This window comes from Sus scrofa, chromosome 2 (genome assembly GCF_054392235.1).
Source record: "Sus scrofa isolate SSC_HxYL_T2T_F1_AM1 chromosome 2, Sscrofa_HxYL_maternal_Yorkshire_Landrace_v2.0, whole genome shotgun sequence".
Classification (NCBI taxonomy): Eukaryota; Metazoa; Chordata; class Mammalia; order Artiodactyla; family Suidae; genus Sus; species Sus scrofa.
The window spans coordinates 134,805,889-134,826,241 of NC_139384.1; the positions used below are offsets into that span (position 1 = coordinate 134,805,889).

The 20,353-nt window shown below is 36.8% G+C and overlaps 1 protein-coding gene and 1 long non-coding RNA gene across 5 annotated transcripts in view; both read left to right on the forward strand.

Moving 5' to 3' along the window:
• Positions 1–20,353, forward strand: part of PRR16 (proline rich 16) — a 264,562-nt gene that overhangs the window by 80,087 nt on the left and 164,122 nt on the right. The window lies entirely within an intron of this gene.
• Positions 1,296–4,503, forward strand: LOC146405707 (uncharacterized). The gene is made up of 2 exons (XR_014838671.1): positions 1,296–1,345; positions 1,783–4,503. It is a non-coding gene; the product is annotated as an uncharacterized LOC146405707 (long non-coding RNA).

The window sequence follows — 20,353 nt, forward strand, 5'->3', positions numbered from 1 at the left end:
GCACTCATCCCTTGTTTCAAAATGAACCTTTAAATAGTTTATAGATATAAATTTTATGAAATTTAAATTTTAAAAGGGCATTCATTTTATAAGACCCTCGTCTGTCTTCATCTTCTTCCCTCTCACTTCATCTCTTGGGAAGCAATAACTCAACAGTTTTTTGAATCGCTTTCCAAGCATGGAATTCTTTATGCATTCAGTGAGGAAAGTATTTATACTCTAATTTAGTATCATGCTTTGATTATTAGTGTTAAATTGGTAAAAGTGTGATTTTCTTATGTGGTTCACAAAGTTCTTTCAGTTGTTTTTTTTCTTTCTGTTCTTAAGGCATGCTCAGCTCCTGCATAATTTCTAAGTAAACAGCTTTTCAACAGTTTGTGTTTGGTCTTTCATGCTTATCAGTTCAGTGAGTGTTATGCTTTCATGCTCACCATGTCCTGTAAATTGGTGTAGAGAAATAAATCTCTTGTCCTAAGTTGAATATCTCACGTATTCCTTATAAGCCTGTCATGTCACTCTTGCGTCTACAGACTGGCAGTATTGGCTCTTAATTTAAAATCTGATACTCAGTCTGTGTTGCTCGCTTTCTGGCCTAATTTATTTTTTCTGAAGTATGATCTACTTGCCTCAGGCCCTATTATGGGCTAAATGTTTGTGTTTCCCCATCCCCCAATCCTTATGCGAAGTCCTAACCCCCAGTGTGAGAGTACTGGGTGGGGCTTTGAAAGACAGGTTTAGATGAGGTTCTGTGGGTGGAGTGCTCATGATGAGATTAGCGCCCTTGTAAGAAGGGAGCAGAGGGCTTGTTCTTTCTCTTCATGTGAGATTGCAACAAGAAGGTTGCCTGCCAACTGCAAACTAGGAAGAGACCCCTCAGCAGACACTAAAGCTGCTGGGACCTTGATCTTGGACTTCACAACCTCCAGAGCTGTGAGAAATTTTTTTTTTTTTTAAGTCAACTAGTATATGGTATTTTAATTAGCGCATCCCGTACTGTCTAAGATAGCCTCTGACAACATGTTTAGTCTTCCTAGAGCTTTTTACCTGAGGGACTGGGCCTTGCCTTGGTTTTGCAGTTAACCTCCCTATCACTATGATTTTCACATTTGCTTGGCACAGACAGAGTTCACAGAGCCTGATGAGATGTTACCATTAGGACAAAGTACTAACTTTTAGGAGGGCCCTGTGAGAAAGGATGTGTCTCTTTGGACAAAGCCCTGTCTAGTCTAGGTCCATTCTCCTTTCCAGCCATTTCCACTCAGGTTCCACATGTCTGTTGGATGAAGCTGCAGAAGGGGCAACGACCAGAGTTTCACATGGTTGCAAGGTGTATTTCTAATGCAGTGTGACACAAGCTTTAGTTTAAACGAATGTACTGGGACCCTCCATTTTTTGTGCAGTTTTTAATGCATCACCAACACCTCTGGGATGAGTGATTTCAAGCTTTGTGCTTTGAGGTAATTGCATGTCAGACATCTTTTAGGAAACCTGGAGAATCCGGAAGTGGATGCAGATGGAAGCAGGTGCTGGGCAAAAGCAGCACGGATTGCAGATGCCAATACATGACCCTATTATGCTGGCTTTCAAAAAATATAGGTGTTCAGGTCCTTCCCAGGGAGAGTCTTGTTCAGTAGGGCTGGGATAGAGCCCAAAGGATCAGTATTTTTAAAAACTGCCTAAGTGAAGGAATTCCCGTTGTGGCTCAGGGGGTTAAGAACCCAACTAGTATCCATGAGGATGTGGGTTTGATCCCTGGCCTTGCTCAGTGGGATAAGGATCCAGTGTTGCCATGAGCTGTGGCATAGGTTGCAGACTCGGCTTGAATCTGGTGTTGCTGTGGTTGTGATGTAGGCCACAGCTCTGATTTGATCCCTAGCCTGGGAATGCCCATATGCCACAGATGTGGCCCTAAGAAGAAAGAGAGGAAAAAAAAAAAAAAAAAAAAAAACTCCCTAGGTGTAAGTTTGTGCTTCTAGTGGGGAATTGCTCTTCCAAAGAGCAGTAAACACAGATGAACTTTGTCATTGGTTATCATCAAGGATAGAGATGTTTATAGGAAAGGTCTTTCTTGAAAGAAAAACCAAAATAAAATCATTCAAGAAAAACTGACTTTTAATGTTCTGTATAAAAAAATAATATAAAGGATCAACTTCTATCCCTGAGTCTCCCTATTTTCTCCACCACCTAAACAAGGGAATTGATTCTCATAGAAAATGCTGTTCAGTATTTGTTGATTTATTGTCTCCCTTGTAAAGCATAGCATAGAGGCTATAGCGCTTTTTTTTTGTAGTAAACAGGGTAATATGAAAGTGAGAATTATATTTTCCTTGACAATAATAGATTATACAACACTGTAGACATTTTTTTTAAAGTGATTCTGATGCTTTTTGGCACAGAAGATTTATACATTACCTATCTGATATTCTAGGTGAACTTTCAGAACCATCTGAGTAGATGTTTTCTGAGATGGATTCAGCTAATTTTAGGAAAATTGTGAAGTGTTTTTGGAATGCTGTCATCACTGGTTCCTCACCAGCCACTTCTCAGACCTCTGGTGTTAGGTCTCTTTTCTGATGCCTTGGTCTGTGAAATTTTTATTTCCCACTCTGGGTCATCTGACATTCATTCATTTCACTCTTGTTTTGACACTTATATTCTGTATCTCTCTCTCATCCCTATCCTGCTTTTAGGGGTTATTTTCCTTTCTGTTTATGAATGTTTGTAAATATTTCCAGATGTGCTAAGTTTTTCTATTGTATAATTATAAAACACTATTTTCAATCATTTATGTACTGTATTTTCCATGACCATTAAGGTGCTTTTTTTAATGTTCTCTCTTATAAACTTGGATATCTTAAACCTGTAAAAACTCACAAGAGCAGCACACAGACTTTTAGAGCATCCAGTATAATACGCTGAGAAGAGATCCATGCTGGGCAAATGTTAAGGCAGGCTCATTAATTTAGTTGTAACAGGTGGTGGGGTTATGGGGTTTTTTGTTCAACGTGGAATATTGTCTTTTGGGAACTGAGAAACTGAATTGAGAATTTGGCTACCAGACAATGGAGAAAGTGTGGTCATGCTTTGCATAGTGTGTTCATTTGGTAAGGATTTCCTGTCTTTGAAGAGATAATGAAATAAAACTCATGGTCCATGAACTCAGAAAGCTTATAAGTTGGACAAGTGGACAGGCATACTACAAATACCAGAATATGTCTATTTGAACATAAGACTCCAAAAGAGCTGACAAAAATAGAATTTTTACCCACAAAGGAGTACAGAAAAGTACTATGATGCCATATGATGACTCATTGTGATCAGGAAAGGGTTCATAAATAGGAAAAGGGCTTTAATGTGTGAGGATTTTCTAGATACAAAGTAGAAAATAGTAAATGCCAGGGGAGTGTTTGGAAACAAGGGACCTGGTTGGGCACATTTGAGTGAAGATTTGCTGTAAAGGAACAATTAGAGATAAAATTAAGGATGTCTTATGAATTTTATGAATAAAAAATTAAATGGTAAAGATTATTGGATTATCAAAGCTTAAAATTCCAGAGATATGATTTGGTTCAGATAGGGCTTATGAGGAGCTGAAGATGTGACCAAGGTCTTGTGTCTTCATTACTGTTTCTTGCCTTTCTGTTCCCAGGATTTGCTTCATTTCCAGTGTATAAGACTCTGTTTTTGACTGCCAAATCTGAGAGATGAGAACTTCCCTTTGATACGTTCCATAGAAGACAAATAAAACTCTTTCTCCCAGAATATCTAGCAGACATCTTTAACTGCCCTACCTGGGTATTTTTGAACCAATCAGTTTGGATCAAGAGAATGGGATGTATTGAATGGCTTTTCCTAATCAGTTCTGTTTCTAGAGCTAGTATTGTGACACACCCACCTGAACTGTTGAAATGGGAAAGAGGTGAACTTCTCACGGGAAAATTAGGGTGCTGTTGGTGGGAAAAAGAGAACATAGTTGATGAAAAGGCAAACACCAGAAGTCCTGCATAGGTAAATAATTTGAGCCAGATGTATAAGGTAGGAACTGAGGAAGCTTAGAAGATTTTCAGGAGAAACATGGCCTGATATAAAGAGTAATCAAAAATCATATAATTCAATAACCTATAACCTAGGAATTATACTGTTAGTTATTTTATCAGGGGAACTCTTTAACATAGGCAGTGGAAGACAACTACAATAATATACAATATAGCACTTTACATTAAAATCTGAAAACCATCTAAATGTCAATCAAGATGAGAGGAGATGGACAGTTTGTTGTATATTCACAAATAATGCCACAGGTAAAATGAATATATGTAGCAATATGCAACAACATGGATAAATCTTAGTAATAAATTATTAAATAAAAGATTGATTCCCAGGGGTTATAAACATGACAGTATTTCTATAAATTTAAAAACAATTGTTTTAAAAATGTATAGCTCTTAAGAATACTGTCAATCCAATGAAATTATACAAAAGGGTGATGGTACAGAAAATAAACAAGTGACTTGGTAGTATAGATGGCTATGCTACATGATTTATGAAAAAATAATAAAACAGTAATAGGTGATAGAGTGTGCTGGAGTGGGATGTTGGGATATTATTTTATATATGATGGTTACTGAAGCCTTCTCTTAGAAGATGGCACTTAGGCAGAGATTGATGGACATGAAGGAGTGAGCCAAGTGGGTGACAAGTGAGGATATAGGTTGTAGGTAGAGAGAGTGGTAAATGCAAATACAGTAGGAAACGCAGTGGGAGTGTGCTTGTTGAGGTCCAGGAATTCCAGTAAAGCCAGTTTGGCTGAAGGAGTGAGTATCATGAATGGTGGTGAGATGTAGTCAGATGCAGAGGAGGTTCAGATCATATAAGGTTGTCAGAGCCACTGGAAGGACCTGGCCGTTAACCTTCATGAGATAGAAATTTACCACTGCGAGACAGGAATCCACTGGAGGGCTTTGAAAAAGGAGTGGTATATTTTTAAAAGGATTACTCTGGCTACTTTGTGGAAAAAAGATGGAGAGAACAAGTTGGGATTCAGAGATCAGTTATAAGAGTTTAAAGTCATTCCAGAGAGGAATGATGGTACCTTGGGAAAGGATAATTTTTCTGGATATCTGTTACTTTGGAACAAATTGCTCAACTTTTGTGGCTTATGATAACAACCATTTTATTATATGTTACCTTTCTATGTGTCAAGGTTATGGGTAGGGGTCTCATCTGGGCAGTTCTGCTTCATGAAGAGCAAGCAAACAAGAGTCATTTGGGGCAATTTCTGCAGGTAGCATATTTGGCGGATCCAAGACAGCTTCACATACATGCCTAGTAGATGGACTGGAAGGGACATCAAAATATCTGGGCTAAGCTGAGGTCCTCTCTTCCTCCATGTAGTCTTGGGGCCTATCCACATGGTCTTTCTAGTATGCTCTTCAGACTATTTAGAAAGCACTCTACAACTCCAAGGGCAAACATCCCAGGAAACCAAAAGTAGTAGGTGACAGTATCTGAAGGCCTAGGTCTAGAAAGTAGCACAACAGCCCTTCTGTCATGGTCTGTTTGTCAGAGCAATCGCAGAGCCCACCCACATTTCAGGGTAGAGATTTAAACTTTATCTCTTGATGGGAGGACGCTCAAAGAATGTGCATCCTTATGTAACCTGCCATCGTGCAAAAAGTGAAGGCTGTGAGAAGTGGTAAAATCTAGATCATTTTTAAATGTTTAGGTTTGGCAAATGGGTTAGACGTGCCTTTGAGAGAAAAGGAGAATTCAGGGATGGCCCCATGATTTTTGAAGTAAACAACTAATGACACAGATTAAACATTTACTGAGATAGGGAAAATGGTGAGAAGAAAAGTCAGAAGTTCCATTTTGTGCAGGGTGAGTTTGAGTTACCTCTTTGGCACTCAAGTGGACATACCAAGTAGGCTATCAAGTAGTAGATAAATGATTGTGGAGTTCACAAGAAAGCTCTGGGCAGAGGCTGTTTGTGTAGAGATGGCATTTAAATTAGTGGGACTGATGAGTTTCATTTAGGGAGGGAGGACAGGTGAGAAGAGGAGAAATCTAATTGCTGAGCCTAAGGAAAGTTAAAATACTAGCAGTAATAGAAATGAGGAGGAACTAGAAAGGAAAATCAAGGCAGAGTAGGTCATACAGTAGAAGTACCACGGGAAAATGATGTCTAAGAAGCCTAGAGAAATCATTAGAAGGAATAGGGAATAATCACATTGGTTACACACTGCTGATGATGTAAATGGCGACTGCAAGTTGAATATTGTCTTGGAGCCTAGACTCCAGTGCTGACTCTGTAGGAACTATTCTGTTAGATTTACTGGAACAAAAGACTGTGTGAGTGGCTGCAAGAAAAAAACATGAGCACAAGAAGAGAAAGCTTGCGTGGACAAAACTGTAATAGACTTTCTAGTATGCCTCTTGTCTGCCAAAATGCAACACTTCTGTTCTGTGTTTGGTCTCTGTATCTGAACAGAGGCAAATGCCTTGGGCAGTTGTGTCAACTTAAAGGCAATTGCTGAAGTTAATGCCTGTGATTTGAAGTCTGTGTTTTAAAGAATGTTGACACAGATTGTTTCTGGCCATTGAATATGTTTGTTTGTCTCCTTATATTGTTAAATATCCAGAAGCTTTCATCACAATGAATTTAAGTGCCTGTTTGGAAATATTTTCTTACTATTATGTCAAATGGGAAAAGGAATAAATTGCAGTTTCAAACCAGAGGAAAAAAAATTGAATTTGAAAGCCTTTGGGCTTCTGCTTCCCAGCTAGCCACAGTTCTCAGTCTTACCTGCTGTCATATTAATATTTCCTCCCTCATCTATGCAGACATTTGTACTTGAGCTGTTAATATCATTGTGCAAAGCTACAACCTTCTCTTGCACTAACTCAGTAAAATTTAAAAGCAGCAGGGTGAGTATGAAGAATATTGACCCCAGAGGCAGGATCTTTGAATTTCAGGCTCAGAACTCACTGTAGTAAAGAACTCTGCTACTCTCTGGCTAATATTGATGACAGGGATGTTATTGGTAATGACTGCAAAAAAAGAGGTGCTACGCCAATTGTGTTATAATACTATTTCACTGAATTCTTCCTATCAATTGAGGTAGGAATTCCTGTTGTTGCCATTTTACAGATGAGGCATTGAGGCTTAAGGAGGTTAAATAACTCATTCATTATCATATATCTACTAACCTGTCAGTTTGGGAAGGTAGGCAGAATCCACAGCTTATAATGCTTGAATGCTGTCTTCCTTTTGCGAGTTTAATTCATTTAGTGAGGTAAGGATAACACCTGATGTACTCATGCCTTATTGTGAGAAACAATGTGTGTGTGTGTGTGTATAATATATATATACATACTCTTTAAAATTATAGAAACTATGAAATATATATAATTTTGAGGTAATTTTTACAACTAAGATTAGAATATGTTAGTTCAACCCTCTATATGACCCATGTTTTTGAGGTGACTGATTTCCAATACTTTTACCTTGGTATATTTTTGTGTCTGTGTGTCTTTTTAGGACCCCACAGGTACATATGGAGGTTCCCAGGCTAGGGGTCGAATCAGAGCTGTAGCTGCTGGCTTATGCCACAGCCATAGCAACACCAGATCCGAGCCACGTTTGTGACCTGCACCACAGCTCATGGCAATGCTGGATCTTTAACCCACTGAGCAAGGCCAGGGATCAAACCTGTGTCCTCATGGATACTAGTTAGATTCATTTCCACTCAGCCACGATGGGAACTCCATAACTTGGTCTTTTTTTAAAGTTTCCTGGATTTCTAATTTCAAGTAAAATAGACTGCCAAATTAGGTGACTTGCCTTCAGTTTTCATACCTGAAGTCAAATGATTTCTTTGTTCCCTTTTCTACAAAAATAAGTCATACATTAATATTTAGTAAATGTAAATTATATAGCAGTATTTCAATAGTATTACTTTGCCTAGTTTTTGAAGTGATTGTTCTTAATTCAAATATATTCTGTGGTTTTTAAGCTAAAGACAGTAAAGCTTAGAGAAGCATATATAGGATTTAAAAAATAAAAAAAATACTTCATTTCAAAACATTTGTATTCATGTTAAACTTACAGGCAAATAATTGACAAAAATTCCCCAATACTGTCTTTTAAATAAAAATTTAGGTTCTTTCTCTTTATGTATTTCATTTGTTCTAGTTCTGAAATTATTTCACCCAGAGGAATACAAATAAGAGAACTCGAAGGTCATTTACACCTTGTATCTACCAATTTATGAATCCTGTGAAACTAATTAATTCATACATCAAAAGATATTGTGAAACCACACTACAAAGCATTTGGTCTAGTCTGTTTTTCAAAGAATCATAAACATAGGCTTAATATTACATGTTTGTTCTGTTTAGTTTGAAAAATTCATAAGGACTATTTGAATTCTGAAGACAGTTGTTTAGTCATCTAGAACACAGCTTAACCATGACACACTTTGACTTAGGTGATCTTGAAGTTTTCTATGCTCATGATTTAGTCCATCCTGAAATCTCTCTAAAGCTGTCAGGGTCCCAGTGTTCCTTGGAGCAGGATACAACATATGACTTTCTTCACAGCTGTGTCTACTCAGTGGTGCTGCAGTTGTGCTGGTACCACATATGCTAATAGAGCACTTCTGGGCAAATGGCCATATTCACACACAATTAAGAGGACATAGGGAAGAAACTGGTTTAAGGAAGTTTTTTATTTTGTTATTCTTTTCTAATTGTAGCTTTTGAATTCACAAAGGATAGGTGAGTTCCAGGTTTTCCTCCCTACTGAGTATTCAACCTGTCTCTTTTTTAGAACTTTTATTGTAATACCTCTCACTGGAAACTAGTCTTTTTGCTTTTTTAGGGCCATACCCATGGCATATGGAGGTTCCCAGGCTAGAGGTCCAATTGGAGCTACAGCTGCTGGCCTACACCACAGAAACAGCAACACCAGATCCAAGCCATCTCTGCGACCTACATCACAGCACACAGCAATGCCAGATCCTTAACCCACTGAACAAGGTCAGGGATGGAACCCGAAACCTCATAGTTCCTAGTCAGATTTGTATCCACTGCACCATGATGGGAATTCTGGAAACTAGTAGTTTTTGAGTTAAGTTAGACCTTTCGAAAATATGTTTTCTGTGTATAAGAATGCTATAAAATTTCAAATAGAAATTTGTGAATTCCCAAAGTAGTCGTTTCCTAAATGGGACGAGTCTTAAATGTTAATGTTGTTATTGTAGCAAAAAAATTGTAAGTTTTGTCAATTCTAATTTTTAAAAGTTTTACTTAGTTCTTTCACAAAGATATTACCTGTATCTTTTCAAGTTACAGCACTTCAATATTTACAATTATTTTGAACCTGGATATAAATAACGAACACCAATATTTTACTGTTATTTATAAATGAAGAATTCAGTATTATTAATTAGAATAATGTGAAACCATTTTACCCAACAAAGTTATTGAGTACTTACAATGCATCAGTTGTTGTTATAGATGCTGTGAATATAAGATCCCTAACTCCTTATTCCTATGGGATTAGGAATATAGTGAGGCTATATAAACTTGTTCCTAGTGCACTGGTATAAAGCATCGAAGTTTTCTGTAATATTTACTATTTTTTATTTGTACAATAACTAATTTTTTACATGCTGTCTACACCATTGATTTATTTTTTTTCCTTCCACACATGGAGGCATTTTTAAAAGACATTTATAAGCAAATAAGCACAGAAAAAACACACAACCTGTTCAATATCTTGATTAAATCCTAGTACTCTTTAGATCAGTAGTTTTCAACCTTGGCTGCACCTGGGAAGCTTTAAGAGATATTGATTAGGATTAATAGATGCAAGCTATTACATTTAGAATGGATAAGCAATGAGGTCCTACTATATAGCACAGAGAACTATATCCAGTCTCTTGGGATAGACCATGGTGGAAGATAATATGAGGAAAAGAATGTGTGTGTGTGTGTGTGTGTGTGTGTGTGTGTGTGTGTGTGTGTGTGTGTGTATGGAAGCAAAGCAACCATGCTTCAATGAAAAAAATATGTATATATATGTATAGATAGATAGATAGATAGATAGATGTCTGAGTCCCTCTCAGAGATTCTGATGATATAGATATGGGGTGTGGCCTGGGCACTTGGGCATAGGGATTTAAAAATATATATATATTTTCAGTTTCATTGAGGCTCAATTTTTGGTGAACAGATCCATATGTATTGACAAATTCATCTGTTATGTAAGTAACACTCAAACAAGACACAGGCTTTCCTCACCCCCAAACTTTCTTCATGCCCCTTTTTAATCAAATCCATACTTAAAAACTTCCCACCCCCTTCCCACCCAGCCGTTGAAAGCTACCGATCTATTTTCCATCCATGCAGGTTTACATAATAACTAAATTTAGTGCTCGAAATATCTGAAGTTGTAGAGAAAGGATTTTTTCAGCAAATTCAGTTTATTGAATATATAGACTAGAATTAATAAATGAATTTTGAATCTTCATATCATTAAAAATAAATATTAGAATGACTATAGCTATAAAAGTGAAATATAAAATACTGTAGCTTTTAGAAAAAATAGAACATCTTCATAAACTTGTGGTACGTAAAGATAATTCTTAAAACTATAGAATTCTCTATGATGGAAATAACAGTGGTTTGGACTAAGTGAAAACGAACTACTGTTTAATAAAGAATTGTAGAAAGAGTGAAAGAGCAAAACACATACAAGGAGAAGAATTTTAAGGACTTGTTTCCAGAATATGTAACTAATTCCAACAAATCAGTAATAATAACAAAAAAGACAACCTCATCTAAAAATATACAAATGACCTGAAAGACCATTTTACATGAATATATTTAAATGACAAAAACAAGTATGAAAATCCACCAATTTCATTAATCAAAGAGAAATGCAAAAAAAAATAGGCCCATTTCATGGTATTTCTAAACACTCACCAGAGTGGTTAAAATGAAAAATAAATAGGCACTATGGAATATTGGTGAGGACTTGAAGCAATCTAGAACTCACATATACTTGTTGGTAGAAATATGAATTGTCTCTTGGCCTTACCACTATCTTCTGAGAAACCGCCACAGCATGAGAGCAAAGTAGAGGATGAAGCAAATGCATAGGCTGAGGTGCAAAAGAAAATGAGGTAGAAGTCTGAGTGACAATTTGTTGGACTGCATGCCTTCTGTCTAGAACTTGTCTCAATCGATCTAAAACATCTTTCACTGTTCTGACGGCCTTGACCACAGTGAGACCCAGCTCGCTCATGCCAAAATGGTCCCTTTTGGTTCTTTGCCCTGGACCTGTGACATTCTTAGTTGTGGTGGAATGTAACATGGGTACAATAAATCATCTGCTGTCTTAACTGAAGAAAAAAAAGGAAATACGAATTGATATGACTTCTTTGATCTGTATGTCATCTGCTAAAGCTGAACATAATGCATACATTAAAACTCAGAAATTCCTCTTCCAGGCATATGCCAAAGGAACGTGTTCATATATTTACTGAAAGACATGGAACATGTTTATCGTAGGATTATTCAAAAGAGCCCCAAATTAGAAGTAACCCAATTGCACATCATTTTTAGAATGCATGAAATTGGGTTGTGATGATCATTGTACAACTATAAATGTAATAAATTCACTGATATAAAAAAAAGTAGAATGAGTGAAGTGTGGTGTATTCTTATGATGGACTACTACAAAGCCACAAGAATAAACTCTATGCAACAGTATGGATTAATCTTGTGAATTCATCACATTTTACTCATTTTGTTGAGTGAAAAGAAGCCAGACAAAAAGATCATTTAATGTATAACAGATTCAAAAGAAGTAATATGAATCTGTGGAATTAGAAGAAAGTCTTGTGAGCATCACTTTGGAGAGGTAGCTACAGAGGGGTAATCTGGAATGCCATTCATAGTCTGTTTCTTGAACTATTTGCTGATGTGTTCACTTTGAGAAAATTCCAAATACTCTGTGCCCTTTTGTATGCATGGTACACAATAAAATTTATTTGTAAAGGTTAAAAAAATAATTGAAGGGAAAATATATGCAGCTAATATAATGCCCAGAATTGACTTTTCCAAGAGAAAAAGCTAAAATATAAAATATATTTTATATAAAAAAGAGTCTTTTCTGATAGTCAGAAAGTGCTCACTCAGACACTGCCTTTTTCCAGTTATTGTCCTTAATTGAGCTATCTGTACTTCATTCATGAGTAGTCATGCCGCTACTTTGTTCTTATATTTTTGCCTGGAAAAAATCAGAAACTTATTACTGCATTTTAAAATACATGACTGTTTCAGCTGGGACATTGATCTTTTACTGCCTGCGATATTTAATCGAACCATTGGCTTTACTTGGGTCTTGAGTCTGTTGGCTCTTGAACTGGGGCCTACACTTGTTAGCTGTCTTGGTTGCCAGGCCTTCAGACTTGCCACGCAGCTATACTCTAGGCTTTCCAGCATCTCCAGTTTGCAGACTACAGGTCTTGAGACTTCTTAGCTTCCAGAGTTACCTAAGCCAATTCCTTATAATCCTTCTATTTTTCTCTCTGTAAGCATCCAATTTGTTATGTTTCTCTGACTAATACACTGATTTTAAGTGATTTGGTTTACTTATGCTGGCAGATTCTTTTTTTTTTTTTTTTTTTTCTCCTTTAAGCATTAGTGAATTCCAAGAAATGGTTCAAAATGGGTGAATAGTGGCATATTCTTGTGAATTCACACAAATATGATTCACATATAACTATTTATAGCTCTGTGTACAGACAGAAGCAGTAGGTGTTCCAAGAATATACTTTGAAATTTTAACAAAGAAATCCAAGCCAAAAGGCTTTTGTATTTTCATCTCAAATGTCCTTGTTTAAACCCCTGCAGTTTTCATATTGAGAAGTCATAGCATATGAAATCTCAGTGAGCAAAGACTGCAAACTGAAGAATGTAGAAGCTCGAGAAACTGTTTTGTTGAGGTCTAGAGGTGACCTTGGCTGATCCATCCTCCTCATGGACAGTAACTTGATGAGCACATTAGTTCAGATTTGAGAAAATAGAATAGGAAAAAAGAAATAATACCAATAATACCACTGTTTTCTTCCAGATAATTCTGAGTTGTGTGGGTTTCTTCTATTTTGAAACACTGACCTCTTCGTGATATTTTCGGGAAATACCATGTCATGATCACCACTCCCTGGAACTGTCTCAAATCTTTTTATGCAAGTCAGTGCAACATTAAAGAACACACAAATGTTTGCTTTGGCTAGGTAATGTTTGATGTGCCTTCTTCCTCTGTTAACAATACCAAACTTCTCATAAGAGAGGTAAAGAAGGACATAGAAGGAGAAATGACAGATGATAGGCAAGAAACTGCAAAGTAACAGCTCTCATCTGTTGAGTGATGGCCATGTGGCAGGCATCATGCCCAGAGCTTTATAAGTGTTACCTCTGAGATGGAGATGCTATTGTTAGGGTAATTTGTATCTCTTCGGAAACCTAGGAAGTTACCAACTTCCATAAATTTGCACTGTGAGGAAGTGGCTGATGTGTAATATAAACCCAATTCTTGTGAAATTCAGAAACCAAAATCTTAATTGGTATGCTAACTTGTGAATGACAAAAAGAGAAGAGAAAGGGGAAAGAGAGGATAAGAAGAAAAATGAAATTCATTTTAAAACATTTCATTATAAGATATACTTTTCATTATAAAATATTTGGTAAAATAACAGAAAATAATGAAAAGATCAGCTAGACACGCATAATCCAAAGAATCTCGTATACCCCCCAGTTATTATGCTATGCATAAATTTGCTGTATTATGTTCTTACTATGTATATGCTTTAGTTATTTCTTCCTCACTGAACATTATACTTTCAGTATTTTCTGAATTACTATAAACCTCTGTAAACAGTTTAATGTTATATAGTATTACATTAATAAAATAAGCCATAATATAATTAACTATGTTTCTATTTGAAAATATTTAGTTATTCTCTGTGATACATGGTACATGTATGACATGTATGAACACCAGTATCTATTTATAGAGCTTTGTCTCAATTTTAGATTAATCTCTTACCTCTGAATAACTATTTTATATGGACCTTCTAAAATAGTTGATTCTTGACAAAATTTTTATTTTAGGGATGGTATATTATACTACCCTCATATAGTATAGCTACAAATGAAAATAATTTTAAAAACCATTAACATCTAAACTTTTTCACTCTTACAGAGTAAGTTTCCTTGTGATACCTCATATGTCACTGATTTTAAGATAAAGCACCTCAATGTTATTTTCCTTAGAATCTTAGAATAGTGATGAGATTCTTTTCTATAACTAAAATACCATTGTTTTAAAAAAAATTTTTCCTTAGCCTTTGCAGTTCGGATGCCGTGTTGCTATTGCTCTGGCATAGGCCGGCAGCTACAGCTCCCATTTGACCCCTAGCCTGGAACCTCCATATGCCATGGGAGCAGCCTTAGAAAAAGGCAAAAAGACGAAAAACAAAACAAAACAAAACTCTTATCCTCATTTTATAGATAGGAAAACTGAAGCATATTAAAAAGAAGGTAAATAATTCAGAAAGGGAATGGACTTATTTTGACTTCTGGAGTATGCTCTTTAGCATATAGGAATGAGATTTTCCAGCTGGCATGTTCTAGGATGAATCTGTAGAATATTTTTAGATGTGTTTGTTGGTGGATCACTGGGCAGAGAGCCATAGGTTTGAAATGGCCATAGGTTTAAGAAGTAGTGTAGGAGTTGCCATGGTGGTTCAGTGGTAATGAATCCAGAAGGACCTGGGTTCAATCCCTGGCCTTGCTCAGTGGGTTAAGGATCTAGCATTGCTGTGAGCTGTGGCGTAGGTCGCAGTTGAAGCTTGGATCTGGCATTGCTGTGGCTGTGGTATAGGCCAGCAGCTACAGCTCTGGTTTGACCCCTGCCTTGGGAACTTCCATATGCCATATCCTGCAGGTATGGCCCTAAAAAGATAAAAAAAAAAAAAAAAAAAAAAAAAAAAAGTGATGGAGGGGGATTTCTAAGAGTGAAAACTGAGTGAACAAAGGTGTGTTTCTGAGGAATATTTTTATCAGTCAAATAATTTGAATGGAATCAGGGTTGTTATAGAAAAACTTAAAATCAAATAAATGGGAAAGCCTTTAATGTGAGACAGTAAGGAGTAGAAGGAGCTGCAGTTTACAGTGTTGTGCATTTTCTGCCAAAAAAAAAAAAAATCCATGTTTCATTAAAAATGAAAAGAAATATGTTTTACAAAAGAAAACAGGAATGCCTGGTGTGGCACAATGGGTTAAGAATCTGACTTCAGTGTCTCAGGTCACCATGGAGGTATAAGTTAAATCCCTAGCCCTGTGCAGTGGGTTAAAGGGTCCAGCATTGCTGCAGTTGTGGCTTAGATTCAGTCCCTGGTCTGGGAACTTCCATAATGTGTGGGTGCAGTCATCAAAAAAATGTAAAAAATAAAACAAACAATGAGAACAGAAATATGTTCTTCAAACCCTGTCAGGGAAGTATAGTTGAAAACATAGAAGGGGAAATACTGTGCAGGTCTTTAAAAAACAATCTACAATCTTTTACCAAACAGGTAAGATATTCAGTACAGTACATTATGATTTTCTTATTTCTTCCCTAATGGTATTATTTGGTATGGGGATATTAATTTCACAGTGGTTAATTCCAGATAGTTTCTAAATAAAAAATTGCCTAAAGAGTGTGAGAGGTCTGTGATTGCCTTAAACCCGGTTGTGAACTGAACTCCAAAGGCTAAGCATCCTGCCAAATCAATTTTCATCATCTTTTGCTGCTTAACAAATCTTTCCAAAATTTGGTGGCTTAAAACAGCCATAATCATCCATTATCTCTTGTGGTTTCTGTGGATCTCAGCTGCAAGTTTCAAACATTGGAGGTTGGAATTATCTGCAGCCTCATTCACTCACAGATCTAGGAGCCTGCTATAGCTATTGATTGGTATGCCCACATGGGTTCTATTCATTTAGCCTTGGATTTCTCATGACATAGTAGCTGGGCTCCGAGAGTAAGTGTCTCAAGTTAGAGGGTGAGCCATTCTGAGATCATTTTGCTTTTTATTGTCTAGTCCCAGAAGTCATTGAGCACCACTTCCTCTACGTATTAGTGACCGAGGCAGTTACAAAGGTCCACCCAGGTTTATCGTGAGGGAACATTTCACTGGAGGATTGCTGTCACATTTTTATAGAGGTATACAAGAAGGGATGTGTGTTTGTGTGTGTGTGTGTGTGTGTGTGTGTGTGTTACCTTGCTTAGAAAATACAATCTGCCATTCCATCTGAGGGTTCTAAAAATTGCCAGAGCCTGGCAAACCAGGTAGGAAGCAATGAGTCACACTTGTCTCCTGAAAGTATTTTATTAAGCCTGACAGGGACTAGGCAAGCTCACAGGGGTAGACTTTATTTTGTTTTTCATTGGCTTGTACATCTTAGTGAGTATCTGTTCTGAGAAAAAGGGGAATTTACTTTGTGGAACATGACTGGAAACAGATCTAAAAATAAAATAACTATCTAGGATGAAATAACTGTCAGGAATGGCATTATAGTTGTTTGTAAATCTCATGAGATTTGGGCATGTTCAACTGCCAAGGCTAAAGATTAGTCGCCTGGCACAAAGACAACTCTGGAGGTTGGTGGATGCTTTAGAATGATGTTATTTGTTGTTCTACTGGAAACTACCTCTCATGTGCCTGGCACCATTCTCGAGGTTATCCATTAGTTGCCTGATGTTAGGGAGTGTTCTCAGATGCTTTGGCCCACCACCTGTAATCAATTTAGACATTTAACCCAGGCATGCTGGAGATTTGTTGATAGTTTCAAAGGTTATCCTGATTTTAGTTATTGGTCTAATTCAACACAGTAAATACCTGTTATGGACCATGACGCACCCTGTGCCACAGTGAAAGTACAGCAATGAACAAGGCCTCCTCTCTCCGGCAGTGAATATACTAAAAGAAAGACATGCAAATAGATCATTTCACTACAGGATAGAAGGTCCCTGATGAATGGTAAAAGAGAAGGAAAGGGCAGAGGTAATTTCCATCAAGATCAAGGCAGAGAGGGGCTGAAATAGGTCCTGTTCGAATCCAAGCTCCTAGCCTTTCCACCCCACCAGACTGACCTTGTGCTGTCCCCAGTCTCTCAGAAGTATTCTCTAAAATAAAACAATAATGTGTTTACCTTTTCCCCATGGAAAATGAAAGGTTCAATTGTTGAATTTAAAAATCAGTAGACTCTGGAATGCTAAATAAGACATATCAGTCGATTCCACTCCTGTGCTTGATGGAATATATTTTCTTATTGAAGTAGCCTTAACTTTTTTTTTACTGTTTACATTTTAAATCAATAGGACAGCAACGCACATCATTACATAATAGTATTAAGAGCAATTTTGCTAATTTAGGAAAATGATGAACAGAGTGCTTCTGTTTGGTTAAAAATAAAGTTTATTTGTTGTTCGTCTTCCCAATTATTTACATTCCATTGGGAATTTCACCTGTCATTCAGCAGTCCAGGTTAGTGTTTCAAGCTGGGCATATGTGTTTCAAGTATTTGTTAACATATTACCGTCAGTTCTGAGATTCCTGTCATCATGAAGTGTACTCTCCAAGATGAAACAAAATAGAAAAATGTATTTTAAATTGATGTGTGCATAATTAGCTTTATCTTGAAATACGATGTGCATAACACCTCTCAATCCGGTTTTAAGATTTTAATCTTTCCCTCATTTCGTTCTTTAAAAAAAAAATGCTTGGACAATCTAGTCCTTCTCTTGATGTCTAACAGAGGATCCATATGTTATTTATACAAAAACTCAGTTCTAATAATGTTGTTTTCTAAAGAGAAAAGTCCCAGTAAACATCCTGGATTAGAATCTTGGCTCTACAACTTTATAGCAATGTGACCTTAAATTATTTAGCCTCTCTGGGCTTTAGTTTTATCCTCAGTAAAATAGGGATAGTAATAAAACTCACTTTTCAGCATTATTATAATGATTAAATAAGTAAGCTTTTTATTTTAATAAAGACTAAAAAATAATCTCATTAGCCTGATTTTCAAGGCTTTTAAAATTAATTTAAAGACACTTTCTGAAATATATCTTTTGCCTTAAAAATGTGTGCACCAATTAATCTGGAATGTGCCTAATTTTCTGAGTGTTGGTTATTAGCTCCAACTTTCATACCTTTGCAGATGCCACTCTCTTTAATACCTTTGGGAGTTCCTGTTGTGGCTCAATGGTAATGAACCCGACTAGTATACATGAGAACACAGGTTGGATCTCTGGCCTGGCTCAGTGGGTTAAGGATTCAGCATTGCAGTTTGCAAATGCAGCTCGGATCTGGCATTGCTGTGGCTGTGGTGTAGGCCAGCAGCTCTAGCTCTGATTTGACCTCTAGTCTGGGAACTTCCATATGCCATGGATGTGGCCCTAAGAAGCAAAGCAAACAAACAACTTACATATACTTTCCCCTTGTCAGACTCTATTATAGTCAATACAATCTAGCCCAGTGTAAGGATAGTATCTATAAATTTTCAAGATAAAGGAATGTCCAACACAATGCAGACTTGCCACTTAGCACAAGCATAGTCCAAGGCTGTAGTTTAGGGTAGTGATCCTTAGACTAACTAGCCAAAAGGCAATGAGACAGAAGGGATTGGGTTCTGAATTTGCCTACCAAGAGTAACTTAAAACTGGTAATAGTTTTCCTTTATCTGTAGGGTACTAATTATACCCTCCTTTTCTATTCAAAAACATTTCTGTGATTCATAGTTGATTTATTTAATTACTTATCTAGGATCATCAGCTAATACTTTTGTAAACACTTTATTGAAATATGATTGAGAAAAAGAGGTAGATAGTTAATGTATACACCTTCATGATTTTGGAGCTATGTATGTATTTGTGAAACCATCAGTCAATACAATAATCGTATCCATCACCTTCAGAAGTTTCCCCCTGCCCACTTTATTTATTGTTATTTTCATAATTAGAACACTTAATATAACATCTACCCTTTTAGTACATTTTTCACTCTCACATTCTTTTCAGCTAGTGTTTTTGTTTCATATTTAAGACATTTGGCTGAAAGAATGTTTTCCTCTCAATAAAATATAAATAAAAGATAAGTCTCAATATCAAATATTCTCTTACCTTGACAAGTCCTCATTTCCCAACCACCCCCAAACTGATCCTTTGAGGAGATCCTTTCACTCTTCTAAGGTCTCTGAATGCCAGTGGCAACCTGTGCCTATGTGGCTGTCCTCATGTGGTCTGTTTTTGTACTGAAGCTTTTTTTGAATTTTTTTTATTACTCAATGAATTTATTACGTTTATACTTGTACAATGATCATCACAATCCAATATTATAGGATTTCTATCCCATAACCCCAGCACATCCCCCCAAGCCCCGAACTGTCTCCTTTGGAAACCATAAGTTTTTCAAAATCTGTGAGTCAGTATCTGTTCTGCAAAGAAGTTCACTCTGTCTTTTTTCAGATTCCACATGTCAGTGAAAGCTTTTGATGTTGGTGTCTCATTGTCTGACTGACTTCACTCAGCATGATAATTTCTAGGTCCAACCATGTTGCTAAAAATACCAGTATTTCATTCCTTTTAATGGCTGAGTAATATTCCACTGTGTATATGTACCACCTCTTCTTGATCCACTCCTCTCAATGGGCATTTAGGTTGTTTCCACGTCTTGGCTATTGCAAATAGTGCTGCAGTGAACATTGGAGTACATGTGTCTTTGCGAGTCGTGGTTTTCTCTGGGTAGATGCCCAGGAGTGGGATTGCTATGATTGAATGGTAGTTCCATTTTTAGTTTTCTGAGGAATCTCCATACTGTTTTCCCCAGTAGTTGCACCAGTTTACAATCCCAACAGTATAATAGGGTTCCTTTTTCTCCGCACCCTCTCCAGCACTTATTGTTTGTAGATGTTTTGATGATGGCCATTCTGGCTGGTGTAAGGTGGTACCTCAGAGTGGTTTTGATTTGCATTTCTCTAATAATGAGTGATGTTGAACATCTTGTCATGTACTTTTTGGCCATCTGTCTGTATTCTTTGGAGAATTGTCTATTTAGATCTTATGCCCATTTTTTGATGGGTTGTTTGTTTTTTTGTCATGGAGCTGCAGAAGGTGTTTATAAATGTTGGAGAGTAATCCCTTGTCAGTTGCTTCATTTGCAAATATTTTCTCCCATTCTATGTGTTGCCTTTTTGTTTTGTTTAGGGTTTCCTTTGCCATGCAGAAACTTTTAAG